The following is a 20,926-nucleotide window of genomic DNA, read 5'->3' on the forward strand; positions in this document are numbered from 1 at the left end:
TTAAATATTGTTGATTTTTTCAGTCAGGGAGCTTGTCTCTCTTTTCATTTAGGCATAGGTACCAGGTGGGAGAGGACTTTTCCCCCTATTTTTCAAAAATATATAAGAATGAGCTCAGGCATTCTTCTTTATACCAAGTTTTCTTTACTCACGCAAAGTTTTTGTTTTTATTCTTTAGTATCATTGTTAAAGCAAGTAATTTACAACCGTTTGGTCAGACAGTTTACTGAAAAAAATGAGTGAGGTGCGACAGGTGGATTATGGAAGCAGATATAGAAAGTGAAAACTGTTTTGTGACAATGTTGGTTTAGCACACACTTAAGTTTAAAAGAGAAAAGAAATGATTAATAGTTTCTTGGTTACTCATCAGTTCAGTAGATTAGTGCATCATGCTAATAATTCAGATATCAAGGCCAGGATCTAATTTTTTTTAAACCCTTGACAGCTTCTAAGTTTTGGTCGACATACTCACATGAGATTGCCATTTACCTAGTTTGTGAGAATTTCTCTCTGTGCTTAGGAGTAAAGGTAAGACAATAGAATGTCCAGTTCCCCAGGGGGCTCAAAGCGGAACTCTATTCCCTCTCAGAAATCCCTGAAGAAACTCTTTTTGTGGAAAACCCATACATCTGGCTCTTAACGTTTCAAGGAAGCCAATCTTACCTGCGCGGCACAGGAAGGAACCTGCACCATAGTCTCCTGCCAGCTTGGCACCATCCAGGCCCCAGAGTACACAGGCCAGCGCAGAGCTTTAAATGGAACTTCTACGTGCTAGAGCGCCCAGAGGTGGCTCAAGACAAAGAAGGGAGAACATGACTTCCTGCAGCTTAGGTGTGTGAAGATACACAGATTCTATCTGGTTCAAATGGAGATTCGCAGAAATGCCGTTAAAACGTAACAGCATGTTTCCGCCTGGTTTCGAACCAGGGACCTTTCGCGTGTTAGGCGAATGTGATAACCACTACACTACGGAAACAGATGCCATTGGTGTCTATATCTGTATACTTTCTACTATTTTTGTTGTTGGTAGGCCTTTTGTATCTTTCCGACTTTCCATTTATTAACATACAAAGTACCACATCTGATAGTTGGTATTTGCTTAAAACAGATTAGTACCAAATTTCACCAAGTTTATGTTTACCAAATATATTTACTAGAATGACCAAACTATTCATAATACTAAAAGAAAAAACTGGAAACTTCCCAAGTACCCATCAACACTGCGGTGCCCAACACCCTGCTGCGGCCTGGTACCGTCAGTGGCCTGTTAGGAACCGGGCCGTGAGTCACCTCCTGAGCTCCCCACCCCTCTCCATCTCCTCCATCCGTGGAAAAAATTGTCTTCCATGAAACTTTAGGAACTTGGCGGCAGAGCAGGAGGTGAGCAGCGAGCGAGCGAGCGAGCATCACCGCCTGAGCTCCTCCTCCCAAACCCACCCTCAGTGGAAAAATTGTCTTCCATGAAACCCGCCAAAAATGTTGGGGACCGCTGCCAATAGATTCATTAATAAATTCGCATAAAATAATTTATTGCAACAAGAAAAAACAATCTATAAGTATATGGATGAATCTTACAGACATGTTGATGTTTACCAAAAGAAACCTGACACAAGGATGTACTCTGTGGCTCCACTTATTTAAATTTGATTTAAATTACATATTCCCTATTGTTGTTATAAGTCACAATATTTATTCCCTTTGGGGAGAGTGGGTAGGGACTGGAAAAGAAATGGGGATGCTCTTTGGTTTTCCGGGTGTGTGTATTTTGCATAGAACAATCAGGATAAATATGTGTGTGTGTGTGTGTGAGAGAGAGAGAGAGAGAGAGAGAGAACGGGAGGGAAGGAAAGACTGATTTATTGAAGTATTTGGCTTATGCAATTGTGGGCTTGGCTAGTAAGTGCCAAGGTAATCCACAGGGCAGGATGTCTTAGAAAAGGCAGGCAATATATTAACAGAAACAATATATGAATAGAAAATTAAGAAAGTCAAAAGTTTGTTCTTTAAAAGTTCAGCGACATTGACAAACATTTAGTTAGATTGACTAAGGAAAAGAAAAGAAAGGAAATTCAAAGGACTAAAATTAGAAATGAGTGGGGACATCACTACCAATTTTACAGAAATATAAAGGATTATAAGAGAATACTAACAATTATATGCCAGCAAATTGTATAACTTAGATGAAATGGAAAAAATCCTAGAAACACAATCTTCTAAGACTGAATCAATAATTAGAAATCTGAATAAACCTATAAGTAGCAATGATATTGAAGTAGCAATAAAAAAAACTGTCCAGAAAAGAAGCCCTGAACCAGATGGCCTCACTGTGAATTCCACCAAACATTTAAAGAATAATTATGCAATAAGGATTAAGTACACACTCGTTCAGAAAGCTGAACAGGAGGGAACAATTTCTAATTCATTCTATGAGGTCAGCATTACTATGATACTAAAACCAAAAGCCATTACAAGAAAAGAAAGCTTGAGCCACACAGACCAATATCTCTTATGAATATTGACACAAAATTTCTCAACAAAATACCAGCAAACTGGATTTGGCAACATAGTAAAAGGATTATACACATATGATTCAGCATATAAAAATCAGTTAATGTAATATACACCACATTAACTGAATGAAAGAAAAAACACATTAACCATTTGAGTTGATGCAAAAAAAATTTGACAAACTTCAACACTTTTTCATGATAAAAACACTTAGTAAACTGGAAATAGAAGAAAACTTCCTCAATCTGTTAAAGGCCATTTATGAAAATATTCAATAGTGAAAGACTGCAAGTTTTTTCTCTAAGATTAGGAACAAGACATGGATGCCTACTTTCACCATTCTACTTAGCATAATATTGTCAGTTCTATTAATAGCTACATCAAGAAAGCAAGAAAAAAATGTTAAAAAGCATCCAAATTGGAAAGGAAGAGGTAAAATTATCTCTGTCACAGATGACATGATCTTATATAAAAAAAATACTAAAGATTCTACAAAAGAAAAGTTACAGCCAATAAACAAATTCACCCAAATTGAAAGATACAAAACTTATTTTTGTCTCTATATCCTATCAATAAACAACCTGAAAAGAAAATTTTTTAAAAAGCCATTTACAATAGCATCAGTAACAAAAAATACTTAGGAATAAACTTAATCAAGGAGGAGGAAGACTGCCTAGCGTGGTGACTCACGCCTCTAATCCTAGCACTCTGGGAGGCCGAGGCAGGAGGATCGCTTAAGGTCAGGAGTTGGAAACCAGCCTGAGCAAGAGTGAGACCCCCATCTCTACTAAAAATAGAAAAAAATTAATTGGACAACTAAAAATATATAGAAAAAATTAGCCGGGCATGGTGGCGCATGCCTGTAGTTCCAGCTACTCAGGAGGATGAGGCAGGAGGATTGCCTGAACCCAGGAGTTCGAGGTTGCTGTGGGCTAGGCTGATGCCAAGGCACTCTAGCCCCGGGGAACAGAGTGAGACTGTCTCAAAAAAAAAAAAAAAAAAAAAAGGAGGCGGTAGACTTATACATTAAAAACTACAAAATGTCACTGAAAGAAATTAAAGATTGACACCAATAAATGAAAAGACATTAGTGTTCAGGTATACATTTAATGCCACCCAAAGCTATCTACAGATTCAGTGAAAACCTTATCAAAATCTCAATGATTTTTTTACAGAAATAGAAAAAACTATCTTAAAATTCATACTCAATCTCAAGGGATCCTAAGTAGCCAAGTTATTCTTGAAAAAGAACAAACTTGGAGGCTTCATACTGCCTGATCTCCAAATTTACCATAAAGTTATAGTAATCAAAATATTATGGTACTGGCATAAGGGAAGGCATATAGATCAATGGAATAGAATAGAGAGCCCAAAATAAACTCCTCCATATATGGTCAATTAAACTGTGACAAGGGTGTCAAGACCATTCAAATGGAGAAAGGACAGACTTTTGAACAAATGGTGCTGAAAAAACTGGATTCATGCAAAAGAATGAACTTGGATGTGTATCTTATGACACATATAAAAAATAACTCAAAATAGATCAAAGACCTAACTATAAGAGCTAAAACCATAAAACTACTAAAGGAAAATATTGGGGGAAATCTTTATGATATTAAATTTAGCAATGATTTCTTGAATATCACACCAAAAGCACAGACAACAACAACAAATATAGATGAATCAGACTTAAATTAAAAACTTGTATATATTCTAGGATACAGTCAAGAGAGTGAAAAGACAACCCATGGAATGGAAGAAAATATTTATAAAGCATATGTCTGATAAAGGATTCATATTCAGAATAAAAAAAGAACTTCTACAACTCAAAAATAAAACAACCCAATGTGAATTGGGCAAAACACTTGAATAGACATTATTCCGTAGAATATATATAAATAACCAACAAGCACATGAGAAAATGTGCAGCCATTTTTTGAACCACTAGAAAAATGCAAATCAAAACCATAATGAGATACCACTTCAGATCCCTTAGGATGGCTATTAGAAAAAAGAAAGAAAGAAAATGAAAAGCCAAATAAATATCTGGGAAGATATGAAAAATTAACATCCCTGTGCACTGTTGGTGGGAATATAAAATGGTGTAGTCACTGTAGAAAACAGTATGGCAGTTCCTGAAAAAATTAAACATATTGCCATATGATCTAGCAATTCCACTTCTAGGTGTTTACCCAAAAGAATTGAAAGCAGGGGCTCAAACAGATACCTGTATGCCAGTGTCCAGGGAGGATTATTCACAATACTCAAAAGATGGATTCAACATACAATGGAATATTTTTCAACCTTAGAAAGGAATGAAATTCTGATACATGCTACAATATGAATGAACCTGGAGAATATTATGGTAAGTAAAATAAGCCAAACAGGACAAATATTGTATGATCCATTTGTATTAGATATACAGAAAAGTAAAATTCATAGAGACAGAGAGTGGTTAACAATGGCCAAAGGGTCGGGGAGGGAAGTTGTTGTTTATTGGGTACAGAGTTTCAGTTTGGGATGTTAAAAAGTTTTGGAAGTAGATAATGGTGATGATTCCATAATGTGAATGTACTTAATTTTATTGAAATGTACTCTTAAAATTATTAAAATAGTAAATTTTCTATTATGTATATTTTACCACCATAAAAATACCATGGGGCATATATATAAGGATTTAAAGTATATGGTCTAGAAAAGTAAAAGGTATAGAAAAATATGAAACACAAAGGCTAACCATAAAAAAAGTTGGTGTGGCTATATTAACATAAAATTATACAGAATTTAATACATGGGGTATTAACATAGAGACACTTCATAACAATAAAAGAGGGGTATTCACAGTGATGAGACATTTTATAAAAGATACATAATAATTATAAATATATAAGCATCTAATAACATAGTTTCAAAATATATAAATCAAAAATGACATGAAAACTTATGTCCACACAAAAATATGTACAGAATTGTTCATAGCAACATTATCTGTAATGTCAAAACATTTTAAACTACAAAAATGTCTTTCAAAAGGTGAATGGCTAAATAAACTGGTATATCCATACCATGGAATACTACTTAATAGTAAAAAGGCAGGCACTATTAATATTACCCATTGCATGGATCTCAAGAGTACTAGGCTATGAAAAAGGCCCATTTTAAAAGGTCAACTACTGTATGATTCTATTTATATAACATTTTCAAAATGAAAAATTACAAGAGATTAAGAACACATTAGTAGTTGTCAAGGGGAGAGGAGAGTGGGTGTGACTAAGGAAGGAGTAGCAACCAGAGGGAGATTTTTGTGGTGATGGAATTATTTTGTATCTAGTTTCTATCGATAGTTACACAAATCTACACATGTAATGAAAATGACCTAGAACTGTACATATACCTTGTAGCAATGTCAAATTCCTTGCTTTGATAGTCTGATAGTATACTGTAGTTATATAAGAGCAATCATTGGGGAAACTGGATTAAGGGTACAGGGGACTTCTCTCTACTTTCTTTGTAACTCCTTGTAAATTTGTGATTACTTCAAAATTAAAAGTTAATAAAATCTGATGGATGGAACTAAAAATAGAGAAATCCACACTCGTGGCTATATGTTTTAACATACTCCCTTGAGTAACAGAACAAGCAGATAAATAATACATCAGTAAGGATAGAAAAGATTTTAACTATATTCTTAACCAAACAACTTGACCTCTTAGATTTGTATAAGACACAATACCAAACAACTGTCAAATACACTTTTAAGTGCACATAGAAAATTCACAAAAAATGGACAATTAAGAAAACCTCTCTAAATATCAAAGGACAAAAGTAATACAATTTTATCTAATCAATATAGAATTAAAATAGAAATCAGTAACAAAAACAAACGAGAATATCTCCAAATGTTGAGAGATTAACATCACATTCCTAAATAATCTATGGGTCAAAGACAAATTACAAGGGAAATTAGAACTAGTTTGAACTAAAAAATAATGAAGTACAACACATATCCAAATTTGTGGATAGGTGCTAAAACAGTTTTTGGAAAGACAATTATAGACTTAAATGCATTGATTATCTGATTCAGCATGTAAGAAGCTAGAAATGGCCTATCTCAAAAACAAGTAAAAAGCTCAACCAAAAAATCAACAACTCTTCTTACATCCATCAGAGAAGTGAAGTCACAGGGCAAATTACTTCTCCCAAAAGTGGAGAGACAGGCAAATACAGAGATACAAACAGACAGGCAAATTGTATACAGAGATACAATACAGACAGGCAAATCCCAACTTAGCAGACCAGGAACCCAGAGAGAAGCCTCCTTGTGAACCAGTTTTGGAGTAGAGAAACCTGAACTGTATTTAATTAATTGCTGGAGGCTTTCTGTGGACCAGTATGAGAGAAAAAAATCTCCAGGATCCAGTTATCTGGGCCCCACAATTTTGTGAATTTGACCTCAAGAACTCAACCTGATTCTCAAAGTGAATATGAGAGAAAAATCCCCTCTGCTTCTGGTAAGGGAGGGGGGAAAAAAGAATATTTTTTAAATATGCCAGAACATTCTATTTTTCTTAACAAGGTCTGTTTTTCTCCCTCAGGAGAAACTATTTAACCAGAGCCTAATCTGCTGGAGTTTTATCAGAGCCTGAATGACTTGGGGAAAGGGAAATAACCAACTCCAGCCTACTCTATCCATCTAGTCCCACTTAAAAGGGGGAAAAAACCTGAGAAGTATGTTTCAAGTTCACAGTGTAGAAGCATAGGGTTGTTGGGGGCTGATTCTGGTGTTATGCCTTATACTAATCATTCGCTATAGTCTGTAGTGTACGTGTGCTGCCTGACGCAGCAGTAGTCAGCATTTTTTTCAGACGCAGATGCTGCCTTGTGACTTTATAAGAGGCCTGAGTTGTTGCACACAAGCAAATGCTCCCAACTCCCACAGGGAGGGCCCCCGTGGTGGGAGTCTGGAGGGCATGAGACTAAGAACAAAAAGAACTCTCCCAAGAACCGGCCCTGATTGATGGTTGGTAGTCAATGACAGGTAAGACTCCCCATGGAGGGGGGCGACCTAAAACAGGCACAGCTATGGGGGCCAGGAAGGAGCTGATGTCTGGGATTGAGACCAAGAAACACTTTAAATGGCTGCATTGTTTTATGTTGCCTATCTCGGCCTTGGCTTTTGAGCTCTGTCCAGCACCTTAACTTTAGTAACCATTTTGAGGTCTGAGACCATGGGAAATTGTTCCCTTTTGAAACAACTACGGAATTGACTGATATCACTGCTATGCTCAGTTGTTCATGTACAAGGAACTAACTTTGGCTGTGAGGGGTATAAAAATAAAGCGACCGGTGCATTGGTCACTCGAGTCATTGTCATGTCCATGTGTGTCTGTGTCGTTATTTTATGTTCTGTGTCATTCCCTGTCCTGTAATCGGGTCATGTCATAGGGTCACTAAAATACTGAAACTTACTCATAGGACTGTAGAACACTTTTCTTTTCCCTACCCCTTACCACCATATTACTAAAGGCCTATTTATAATAGTCTCTTTTATCCAGTATAGCATGTTTGGCCATGAAGAAAAAAAAAATAGACATACTAAAAGGCAAAATACACAGTTTGAAGAAAGAGAACCAGACTCAGATATAGCAGGGATGTTGGAATTATTTGACCAGGAATTTGAAACAACTATGTGTAATAAGCTAAGGGCTCTAATGGATAAAGTAGACAGCATTCAAGAAGAAATGGGCAATGTAAGCAGAGAGATGAACTTTCTAAGAAGAACTAAAAAGAAATACTAGAGATTAAAAAAGAAAATCAAGAGAATGAAAAGACAAGCCACAGACTGAGACGATATTTGGAAGGGACATATCAGATAAAGTACTGTTATTCAGAATATACAAAGAACTCTTTAAAACTCAGCAGTAAGAACACAACCCAATCAAAAAATGTGCCAAAGACTTTAACAGTCACCTCATCAGAGAAGTTATACAGATGGAAAATAAGCATGTGGAATGATGTTTCACATCATATGTTCAGGGAAATGCAAATTAAAAACAGTGAAATACCACTACATACCCATTAGAATGGCCAAAATCGAGAACACTGACAACACCAAAGGCCAGAAAAGATGTGGACAACAGGAACTCTCATTAAAGACACTGGAGTGTTATGGAAATAATGATGAGTGTATGAATTGGAATTCCAGATAATGGGGAATCCTTCTGTAGTGAGCTGACAATCATTGGATTTTTGGTTCTGCTTTGTAATATACTGAGATTGGCTTGGCTCATGTAGAAGGACTACTGGAACAAAGAGCAAATCAGTAAGGACTTGGGTAAAGGAGCTGACATGACAGATTAGAAACTAGAGGAGCCCCAAATAAGATTAATTTTCCTGAGAGACAGTTGGTGGATTTGGGGACTATACATGGTACCTAGGGAGTTTGGCCTAAGGCTTCTAAAGATTGAATAAAATCTTACTGTGTTGGCCGGGCGCGGTGGCTCACGCCTGTAATCCTAGCACTCTGGGAGGCCGAGGCGGGAGGATTGCTCGAGCTCAGGAGTTTGAAACCAGCCTGAGCAAGAGCGAGACCCCATCTCTACTATAAATAGGAAGAAATTAATTGGCCAAGTAATACATATAGAAAAAATTAGCCGGGCATGGTGGCACATGCCTGTAGTCCCAGCTACTCGGGAGGCTGAGGCAGGAGGATTGCTTGAGCCCAGGAGTTTGAGGTTGCTGTGAGCTAGGCTGATGTCATGGCACTCACTCTAGCCAGGGCAACAGAGTGAGACGCTGTCTCAAAAAAAAAAAAATCTTACTGTGTTGAAATACAAAGTCCCAGTAGAGAAAGGCAGCTACCACATATACACAGCTGGTCTCACTTTCAAGTCATTTGCCTAATTTGAACTGTGGGAGACTGGAGACTAAAAAGCTCAAAATATTTGAGGGACAGAGCTGTATTCCCATGCTTCCAGAGCTGAAGAGACAGACATCTGGTAGGCTCTCAAAAAACAAAATGCTCAGGAAAATTCAAGAAACAGGAACAAACTAAAGATAATAAAGATGTGAAGATTTAAGCAGCATAATTAGTGAACCTGACCTAATTGAGATACCTGAAACAACACATAAAACAATGGCAAAATGTCAGCTATTTACAAATGCACATGAAACATGTATCAAGATAGACCATATGTTGAGCCATAAATCAAATTTCAACAGATTTCCAAAGGTTTAAATTATGTAGACTATACTCTCATATCATAATGCAATTAAATTATAAAGCAATGAAAATACTTATCCAGAAAAGCTCCAAATGTTTGGAAATTAAGCAGTGAACAGATTTCTAAGTAACCCTTAGTAAACAAATAAATAATCAAATGGAAAATGAAAATATGTAGAACTGAATGATAATGAAATTATGACACTAAAAGTTGTGGGATGTTGTTAAAACAATGCTGAGAGGAAAATTTATGTCTCTAAATGTGTATGTTAAAAAGAAAAGGCCTCGCCTGGTGTCTCACACCTGTAATCCTAGCAGTCTAGGAGGCTGAGGTGGGAGGATGATTTGAGCTCAGGAATTGGAGACCAGCCTGAGCAAGAGCGAGACCCCGTTTCTACTACAAAAAAAAAAAAAGGGAAATAAATTAGCTGGACAACTAAAATTATATATATAAAAAATTAGCCGGGCATGGTGGTACATGCCTGTAGTGCCAACTAGTCAGAAGACTGAGGCAGTAGGATCCCTTGAGCAGAGGAGTTTGAGGTTGCTGCTGTGTGCTAGGCCAGAGCACTCTAGCCAGGGCAACAGAGTGAGAGTCTGTTTCAAAAACAAAGCTTGAAAATCAAATATTTAACTTTCCATTTCAAGAAGCTAGATAAAGAAGAGCAAATTAATCCTAAGAAAGTAAAAGAAAGGAAATACTAAAAATAAGAGCAGAAATCCATTAAAATGAAAACAAATGTAAAATTGAAAAATCAATAAAACAAAAAAGTTCTCTGAAAGATGAATAGAATTAATAAATTATAAGTAAACAATAAAATGGAAAAATGTAAATTACCAATATTAGAACAAAAAAGGTAAGATTGTATTATTCACACTTTTATGGCAATGAAGTTAACAATTTAGATGAAATTTACATGAAAAACACAATTTGTCATAGCTGACACATGAAAAAATAGGAAATCTGATCTGTCTTATATTCATTCGTTAAAGATATGAAATCTCTAATTTTGACATTTTCCTACAAAGAAACTTTAGGTCTACATAGATTCCTTGGTGAATTCTTCCAAATATTTAAGAAAGAAATAGTACAAATTGTACACAAAGTCTTCCAGATAATATGAAAAGAAAGAAAGATTCTCAGGTGATTTAATGAAGTTAGTATGATACTGATATTAAAACCTGAGTAGGTCCATGCAAAGCTGGGGGCCTAAAACAAAAACAAATAAACAAAACCTGAGTATGACATTACAAAATAAGAAAACTACAGGTCAATATATCTCAGGAAAGTAGATGAAAAATCCTAAATAAGGTATTATCAAATGAAATAGAACCACATATTTTAAGAATAATCTATTATGACTACATGGAGATTATTCTATTAATATAAGATTGGTTTAATATATAAAAATTAGTATAGTTTACCACACTAAACACTAGAAAAGAAAAATTACATACATCTCAATAGATGCAGAAAATAATTTATTAAAGTTCAAATCCTATTTATAATTCCAGTTCATGCAAACTAGGGAAAAAATATATCTTCTTCCATCTAATAGAGGTTATCCAGAAAAAAACCTTACAGTTAATCTTATACTCAAGAGTGAAATATTGAAATCTTTTTTGTTGAGATTAGGAGCAAGACAGGGGTGTCCACTATCACAACCTCTATTCAGCACTGTGCTGAAGGGTCTAAACCGTGGAATGAGGCAAGAAAAGAAAGAGTGTAAAAACTAGAAAGAAAGAAGTAAAATCACCATTAACTACATATGACATGATTGCATATGTAAAAATCCAAATTATCAAAAACAATTAGCATTAATAAGTACATTTAATAAATGTACAGTAAAGTGGATATACAAAAATAAACAGCATGTCTACACTAACAATAACAATTAGAAAATTAGATTTAGAAAGAATTACCATTTACAAACATCAAATACAGAGAAGTTAATCTTTTCAGTTAACACTTTGACACTGAAAACTACCAAACATTGTTGAAAGAAATTAAAGAAGACCTACCTAAATGAATGAAAAAATGATCCTGGCAAGAATATTCAATCTTACTCATATGTCAGTTCTCCCCATATTGATCTATAGATTCCATGCAACTACAAACAAAATATTAGCAGGGATTTTTTTGGGGGGTGGCTAGAGATTGACAGTTGCTTCTAAAATTTATATGGAAACAGTAATTTTTAAAATTCCAGAATAGCCAAAGCAATCTGGAGTAAGAAAAATAATACTGAGGCCCTTTATTATCAGGTATTATTACTTATTTTAAAGCTATGGAAATTAAGTGTGGTATTGGTTTAAAGACAGACACATAGACCAATTGGACAGAATAGACTTTAGAAAAGAAAAAAAACCAACCACACACACATACCGTTTTATGACAAAGTAGACATTTTAGTTCAGTGGGGAAACAATTGACTTTTTAATAAATAATGCTGGGTCAATTGAAATCTTATGGGAAAAATGAATTAGATCTCCATCTCACATCATATATATATTCAAAAGGGAACATAGACTTAACTGTTAAAGTAAAACAATAAAGCTTCTAGAGAAAAACAGAAGAGAATGGCTTTATGCTCTTGGTTTAGGCAAATATTTCTGCAACAGAATACAGAAAACACTAACCATAAAGATTGATAAATTATGAGTTGGACTTTCATTAAAATTTAAAACCTCAAAGGATCTGAATAGACAGAAAGAAATACATACAGACATATAAATGGGCTACAGATATATGAAAAATGCTCAACATCAGAGAAACGCAAATCAAAACTACAATGAGATATCATCTCACCCCAGTTAAATGGCTTTTATCAAAAAGACAGGCAATAACAAATGCTGGCAAGGATGTGGAGAAAGGGGAACCCTTGTACACTGTTGGTGGGAATGTAAATTAGTGCAACCCCTATGGAGAACAGTGTGGGGCTCCTCAAAAAACTATAAATAGAACTATCACATGTCGCAGCAATCCTGCCGCTGCTAGGTATATATCCAAAAAAAAGGAAATCAGTATATAAAAAGATATCTGCACTCCCATTTTTATTGCAGCACTATTAACAATAGCCAAGATTCAGAATCAATCTCAGTGTCTATCAGAGGATGAATGGATAAAAAAATTGTGATACATACACACAATGAATATTATATATCCACAAACAAGAATGAAATCCTACCATTTGAAACAACATGGATGGCACTGTAGAAAATTATGTTAAGTCAAATGAGCCAAGCACAGAAAGGCAAATCTAGCATGTTCTCATTTATATGTGGAAGTTAAATATTAAAACAATTAATCTCATGGACACGGAGAGTTGAATGATGGTTACCAGAGGCTGGGAAGAGTGAGGGGGCAGATAAAGTGGAGATGGTTAATGGGTGCAAAAATATAGTTAGACAAATCAAATGAACAATATTTGATAGCACAATAAAGTGACTATAATCAACAAGTTAGGGTATACTTTAAAATAACTAAAAGAGTGGAATTGGAATGTTCCTAACACAAAGAAATAATAAATGCCTGAGGTGATGAAAAAAATTTTTAATTTCCAATTACAAAGTTAGGAGAACTAAAGGCATTCCATAAACTGGAAGAAGATATTTGTAATACACATATCTGACAAAGGACTATATTCACAATATCTAAGGAACTCCTACAAATCAATAAAGAGAGACTGGCAACCAACCCAATTTATTTATTTATAAGTTTTTTAAGACAGAGTTTTACTCTATTGCCAAGCTAGAGTCAGTGGTTCGATCATAGCTAACTGCAGCCTCAAACTCCTAGGCTCAAGTGATCCTCCTGTCTTAGCCTCCCAAGTAGCTGAAACTACAGGAACATGCCACCAACCTTTTTAAATATTTTGTTGAGACAAGATCTTACTATGTTGCCCAGACTGGCCTCAAATTCCTGGCCTCGAATAATCCTCCCTCCTCGCCCTGCCAAAGTTCTGGTATTATAGGCATTTAGCCACAGCACCTTGCCCAATCCAATTTTTTAAATGAAAAAAATATATATGGAAAGGTATAAAATATCATTAATCATCAAAAATGCAACTTAAAATCACAAAGAGCTATCACTACATCCTACACCAAATGGCTAAAATGAAAATGACTGACAATATCAAGTTCTTGCTAGGCTGTGAAGCAACCAGAAGGCCCATACATTGTTGTCAGTACTGTAAACTGGCACATTCATTTTGGAAAACTGTTTTGTAGTGTAAAATAAAGTTAAACATATATATATCCCATGACCCAGCAATTCCATCTATCCATCTATCTATGTATCTATCTATCTATCCATCCATCCGCTATCTGATAAATGAATGCTTATGTTCACCTAAATCCATGTACAAGAAGGTTCGGGTCAGTGCTTTTTATATTAATCCCCAATTTGAAACAGTTCAAATACCTACCAATACTAGAATGAATAAGTAAATTGTGGTATATCTGTAAAATATAAGCTGATAAAAAGGAACAAACTGCTTTTCCAGGTAAAAATATAGATGAATTTCAAAGACAATATTGAGCAAAAGAAGCCAGACATAAAAGTGAGATTCCATTTGAATCAATGTATATGAAGTGGGGAAAAAAAAAAAAGGCAATACTTACCTGAAAGAGTTCAGGACAGTGATTAACTTTAGAAGGGTGCAAACTGAAAGGGAGCAGGAGAGAGCTAATGATGTATTACCAAATAGGAATGTAAACTTGCAAAGTTCATCAAGCTGTACACTTAAGATTTATGTACTTTATGTAACTTACCGTACTTTAATAGAATAGAGGAGAACAATCGAAAGAATAAAAGATAGTTGAGCGCCAAGTTAGAAATCATCCCAGATGGTGTCTTGAATTCTAGGAAGTCTTCCCTTTCAGCAGGAAGCTTTGAACCACCAAATCCTTAAGCCTACCCAACTCATAGCCTTAGGAACCACATGTTTTCTTACTTTCTCTCAAATGCAACATCCAAAAAGGAAACTAGTTAGATTAAGACTATTCGGGCCGGCGCAGTGGCTCACGCCTGTAATCCTAGCACTCTGGGAGGCCGAGGCGGGAGGATTGCTCCAGCTCAGGAGTTAGAGACCAGCCGAGCAAGAGTGAGATCCCGTCTCTACCAAAAATAGAAATAAATTAGCCAAATTAAAGATAGAAAAAATTAGCGGGGCATGGTGGCGCGTGCTTGTAGTCCCAGTTACCCGGGAGGCTAAGACAGGGGGATCGCTTGAGCCAGAAGTTGGAGGTTGCTGTGAGCTAGGGGGACACCACGGCACTCTAGCCTGGCGAGAGAGTGAGACTCTGTCTCAAAAAACACTATTTGAGGGGAACTGACAAAAACCACATGGGCTGACACTGGCCGAAATAGCTCAGTTGGGAGAGCGTTAGACTGAAGATCTAAAGGTCCCTGGTTCAATCCCGGGTTTCGGCAGGTGCCTACTTCGCGTTTTGCACGAGTTCACTTCTTGGCTGTGTAAACCGAAATATAGATCCAGTACCAAATGTCTGTCATATGCAAGTATTTGAGTGCACAGTACCATTTATATGACAAGGGGCTATATGTACTTACCCTTATCATGAAATAGGATTCTGTAAATCTTTTCACAAAATACACTTCCACGTCTATACACTAAGTTCCTCTACAGCTTCCAGTAATTCCTTGAGGAAAAGAAATAAAACTTATTCACTGTCTTTTTTTAGTGTGTACTTAGATGTTATTAAATGCATATATAAGAATCAGGGCATAAGCATTTTCAATACTCCATTTAACTTCCTCTGTTTCTGAATTCACTTAGAATTTGGTCTGATACATCCTTATATTATTGTCAGCACTTTGAATCTTATAAGAAGTTTTGCTTATTTTATACAGCATTTTAGTCATTTTCAGTCCGTTGCAGGGACAGTTCCTGTGCCCGGCTTGTCATTTTACTGTGCAGAGAAGCAAAGAGATGGCATCTTAAAAATAAATCAAATTTAGTAGTATTAAGATTATATGTGATTACACACACTCACACACCCTAAACACATATATACTGTAAAATAAAATAAGCCAAGCAAAGTTTCACCCACCTGTAAGTCTCAGCTGCTCGAGAAACAGATGCCCGAGGATCACTTGAACTAAGGAGCTGGAGGCCAACCTGGCCAATTTTGTGAGATTACCTCTGTCTCCAATAACAGAAGGAAGGAAGGAAGGAAGGAAGGAAGGAAGGAAGGAAGGAAGGAAGGAAGGAAGGAAGGAAGGAAGGGAGGGAGGGAGGGAGGGAGGGAGGGAGGGAGGGAGGGAGGGAGGGAGGGAGGAGAAAAAAGAAAGAAGAAAGAAAGATCATTGTTAGTTAATATTAATTTGATATTTTATATTTTTTCCTGAGGCACTGTTAGATGATTAAAATAATCTAGTCTAGAATATAACAAATATTTTGAAATTATCTTACAAAGATATTGTGGCAGATGTTCTGTTGTGCACTGCCAACAATGGCTATATTGAAGAAATGCTTGATTGTGCATAGAATATTTTGGGTAAGATAAGATAAGAAAGTGAGAACTTCGGTAGTGTCCATGGAGGATATGGGGGTAGTTGGGATCTGAGATAGAGATTTGCTTATTTTATACCATTGTGTACCGTTAAGGAAGGACAAAAGAATTTTTATTGAGCCCTTCTTTTGGTCTGGAATTACTGCTGGTAACGTTGATACAAAATATTTCATTTAAGGCAGGGTAAAGAATAATACCGTTTTGGGATCCCGGACCTTCACTCTACCAGAACACACAATTCAAAGTGGGAGTGGGTTGAGGAGAATAAATCTAAATCTTAGGTTTTACCAGCAGGAAAGGTGCTGATTTTTCTAGTCTGGTGCAAGATTTCCCTCCATAGTGTTTGGTTTTGTTCACAAACGGAAGAGTCAGTGCTCAGGCGTGTCCTGTTGAAGAGCTCTACCTGCCCATAAACCTCAGAGCAGAGTTCAGGAAAGTCAGGGAGATTAGTCACCCTTTTGTCCGAAGAAGGAAAAAGGGTAATCCTTTCAGTGTTGAAGTCACATAAAACAAGCTCATTCTCTCGCAATGGCTTGACACGTGGACCTTAGGGGCCTATAAACACGTGTTGGAGCGTGCAAGAGGATCCTCAAAAGCCAGAATGTAGTTCTGGGAAGAGGACCGGTACCTGCAGAAGCCGTACTAGATAGTTTCCCTTTATGTGTTTTGAACAATTATAAGCCCTAGCTCTTGAAATCTAGGATACGAGTTCTTTACGACTAGAAGAATAAAACATCCAAGCACCTGTTGGTACTTGAGTCGGCAACCGTCGAATGCTTTTAGAGTACACTAGAATCCCAACACTTCTTCCTCGTGCCAGCGTCAGATGTAGAATTAACAAAATCATTACTTGTTGATTCATTTAACTGTTAAATGTATTAGGTGCCAGTCAGCAGGAAAATTCGAAAAACGCAAAGGAAATAATACAACCCAGGTACACGTAAAGGGAGGTTTCCCGAGGCTGCAGGAGATTCCTTTCAAGTTGCCTCCACGCGATAAAGCCAATAGCCCGACCAAGGACCAAGAAGCACATCTCACATTCTGGCCTCCCCTACCTGGTGCTGGAAACCTGCGGTTCGCAAGATGGACTTTGAGAGACACAGCACGTGCTATCAAGTGAGTGTTAATACGTAGTCGGGCGGCACCGTAATTTTGCCCTTCTGCAAAGCACTGTATCTCTGTTCTTCCACCCTCAAAAAACATGCCATATTTACTATGCAACTCCAGTGTTGCTGGGCTGCCCCAATTCCAACCCTGGATATCATCGCCTTACTTGTCAATGCTTATGTTTTCAACTACAGAGACGCCTAGAAGACGCGGCTCCTTTCCTCAATGCCACTTGCCTTCCTTTCGGCGCCTTCGTCTTGAACCAACTTGAAAATAATAGGTCATTAAGCTACAAGTCATTAAAGAGAAGTTTGCAGTTTGCCATCCAGTACACGAACATACCTCTAAAAACGAGAGCCACCTTTCACTCACAACTGAAAATCCTATTATAGTGCTTTCTCTACAGATAAGCTAGATTTAGCCTCTGCCAAAAGTTCTTCGTAGATTTTACTAGTCTCAATTCAGAGTTCAAATAGTTTAGATTCCCTCGTTAAAGCCTGTGAACATGGCTTAAAGGTCTTTTTTGAGTGCGATGAAAGGCGAAAAGAATTCCCTTTACTTTTGTTTAAAAAAATACGAACTTGTTAATGAACTTACTAATTATTTTCTTTAAAACAAATGGCACCTTATACAAGGCCGGTTAGCTCAGTTGGTTAGAGCGTGGTGCTAATAACGCCAAGGTCGCGGGTTCGATCCCCGTACGGGCCACTGTGGATGCCTTTTTAGGCAACTATTACTTAAATGGATATTTCTAATTCGAAAAACAGACTTTTTCAACTCAAACCACCATCAACGCCAAAGTTCTTACTTTCTTCGTCTCTTCATCAAATGAAAAGGCTTTTTTACTTTCATTTCGCTTTGTCTTTTCAAAATAAAAAGCAATACGCACTCTGTGGAAAGCAATATGGAGATACCTTAAAGCGATACAACTGAATCTACCATTTGATCCAGCAATCCCATTGCTGGGCATCTACCCAAATGATCCAGTGACACTCTACAAAAAAGACACCTGCACTCGAATGTTTATAGCAGCACAATTCATATTTGCAAGGCTGTGGAAACAGCCCAAGTGCCCATCAATCCAAGAATGGATTAATAAAATGTGGTATATGTATACCATGGAGTACTATTCAGCTCTAAGAAACAATGGTGATATAGCACATCTTATATTTTCCTGGTTAGAGCTGGAACCCATACTACTAAGTGAAGTATCCCAAGAATGGAAAAACAAGCACCAGATATATTCTCCAGCAAACTGGTATTAACTGAGTAGCACCTAAGTGGACACATAGGTGCTACAGTAATAGAGTATTGGGGAGGGGGGAGGGGGGAGGGGGGCGGGTATATACATACATAATGAGTGAGATGTGCACCATCTGGGGGATGGTCATGATGGAGACTCAGACTTTTGGGGGGAGGGGGGAAATGGGCATTTATTGAAACCTTAAAATCTGTACCCCCATAATATGCCAAAATAAAATAAAAAAAAAAAAGCAATACGCAAGTATTAAAACAAGTTATTGAAGAAAACAATTTATTGGAGCAAGGTTAATGTGTTTTAGGGAAGGGGGAATTAAGAGGAGGTACGAAATTTGCCTGCTAACTTTTTAGTGAAACTTCAGGAGACATTATTTTGGCACTTTAAACGAGTTTCAGTATAGAAAGTAAAGCAGACTCGGCATGGCCAGTGACTTAGCTGGAGAGCGCGAGGTACTACTACCGTGTTTCCCCGAAAATAACACGGGGTCTTATATTTATTTTTCCTCAAGAAGATACCCTAGGTACCTTTTCAGGGGATGTGTTATTTTTTTAAAGTACGGTACAACAATCTACATTTATTCAAATATAGTTAAGTCGTCTTCTTCTGGAACATCATCATAGTAAACTGGCAGCCACAGCTTTCCTGTTTCTCCCTGGGGACACACAATACTTAAAGCGGAGCGAGCGTCTGGCTCCTCACTTCTCTGAGGAGACTTTCCCCTGAAAGCCTCCTCTGGCAGCTCGCACAGGATGGCCGGGATCTGACAGGGGGAGTTGACCTTGTTGCTGGGGCTGCCCGCACCTTTCCGGTCACCTCTGGGGTAGTAGCTGTCACGATGGGGCAGATGAGAAGGGCTGCTCGTCTTCTTTACCGCTCCGCGACGAGATGCACGGGTTGTGCAGATATGCTGCGTAGCCTCGCCCATCCTAGGTCTTATTTTCGGGGTAGGGCTTATATTGCGCAAATGCTTAGAAATCCTGCTAGCGCTTATTTTATGGGTAGGTCTTATTTTTGGGGAAACACGGTAATAGTAGCAAGACATGGGGGGTTGTTCCCGGTAAGTCGGTGCTTCGTTCTTTTTTGTTATTCCAGGTAATTTAGAAGGCTCCATGTGAGGTCGCCACTAGTCTTTCACATAAAATCTCTCCGCTTTAGATGTAAAGAAAGAGCAGGGAAGTGAACGCAGCCAGCGCTGTAAGGATCGCCAGTTCTTTCTCTTTTCACAGCCCAGCAGACCGGGACTGCCAGGTCTGTGGTTTCACTGGTTTAAGCACAGCGCCCCTGTCCGCGCACACTGGTAACTTCAGCAAGCTTACATGCGATGCAGAGTGAGGATCCAAGTTACACATCCGGAAGTCAATTCACAAACTAAGATGCTCTTTTGGTTTAATCTGCAGAATTTTCCCCCGCTTGACAATGACAACGATTGCCTCCCAGCCTCTCTCCCCACGATGCCTCGTGGCTGAGAAAGAAGCCAGTCTGTTCAGAGACGTCGACAAAGCTGCCAATTCCCACGTCTTCCTTACACACTCAATTTCTGGGATGTTTACTTTTTTTTTTTTTCCCCAAGTGCTCCCCGTCCGTTCTGTTCTCCTGTTTCCCGAGAGCAGGTTTCTCAGCTCCTGCCACTCTCTCGAAGACGGCGGGGCCGAGGGATAAGGGTAGGGTCCCAGAGTTGGGGCAGAGGCCGGGCCGGGGGTGCGGGATGGACGTGGAGGTCTCCCAGGTTCAGGTTTGGGCTGTCTAGGGGGCCCAACTGAGGCAAAGAGCTGCTTGCATCCTGCATTTCCACAGCCGTGCCTTTCTTGGCCCAACAGTTCTTCAGGAGATGTCCCTTTTCTTTTGACAGTAGCCATGCCCAGGGAAAGAGCTGTGCCAGAGAGACACCATGAGTGAGAACTCTTCCCAATGGAAAAAAATACTGATGAAAATACGAGTGGAAAAAAATATTGTTTATTTTTCTTTAAAGCTTCTTTGATTTTATAGCCTTCCTTCTAATGAACTTTTTCAGCCACCTCCCTCCTCAAGTTGAGGAGGAAATGAAAGGTAGAAAGACAAAAATTTTATAGGACGGCCCCTTTCACGCTTCTGAAGTCTTTCTTAGTCTCAAATCTCTGCGTCACAGAAGGTGAACAATCAATTCTAGGAAAATACATGCGAAAGCTTGTTTCAGCACGACTTTGAGAAGGTACTCAGAAAAAAAAAAAAAAAAGGAGTACAGCGAGCCAGCCAGGAGTCGAACCTAGAATCTTCTGATCCGTAGTCAGACGCGTTATCCATTGCGCCACTGGCCC

The 20,926-nt window shown here is 37.8% G+C and overlaps 4 non-coding genes across 4 annotated transcripts; 2 read left to right on the forward strand and 2 right to left on the reverse strand.

Moving 5' to 3' along the window:
* Positions 1-903: 903 nt before the first annotated feature.
* TRNAV-AAC (transfer RNA valine (anticodon AAC)) lies at positions 904-976 on the reverse strand. Its single transcript has one exon. It is a non-coding gene; the product is annotated as a tRNA-Val (tRNA).
* A 14,115-nt stretch (positions 977-15,091) lies between these two features.
* Positions 15,092-15,164, forward strand: TRNAF-GAA (transfer RNA phenylalanine (anticodon GAA)). The gene has a single exon. It is a non-coding gene; the product is annotated as a tRNA-Phe (tRNA).
* A 2,841-nt stretch (positions 15,165-18,005) lies between these two features.
* TRNAI-AAU (transfer RNA isoleucine (anticodon AAU)) lies at positions 18,006-18,079 on the forward strand. Its single transcript has one exon. It is a non-coding gene; the product is annotated as a tRNA-Ile (tRNA).
* Positions 18,080-20,853: 2,774 nt separating this feature from the next.
* On the reverse strand, positions 20,854-20,926 carry TRNAR-ACG (transfer RNA arginine (anticodon ACG)). Its single transcript has one exon. It is a non-coding gene; the product is annotated as a tRNA-Arg (tRNA).

The sequence above is a fragment of the Microcebus murinus genome, chromosome 15, assembly GCF_040939455.1.
Source record: "Microcebus murinus isolate Inina chromosome 15, M.murinus_Inina_mat1.0, whole genome shotgun sequence".
Lineage (NCBI taxonomy): Eukaryota > Metazoa > Chordata > Mammalia > Primates > Cheirogaleidae > Microcebus > Microcebus murinus.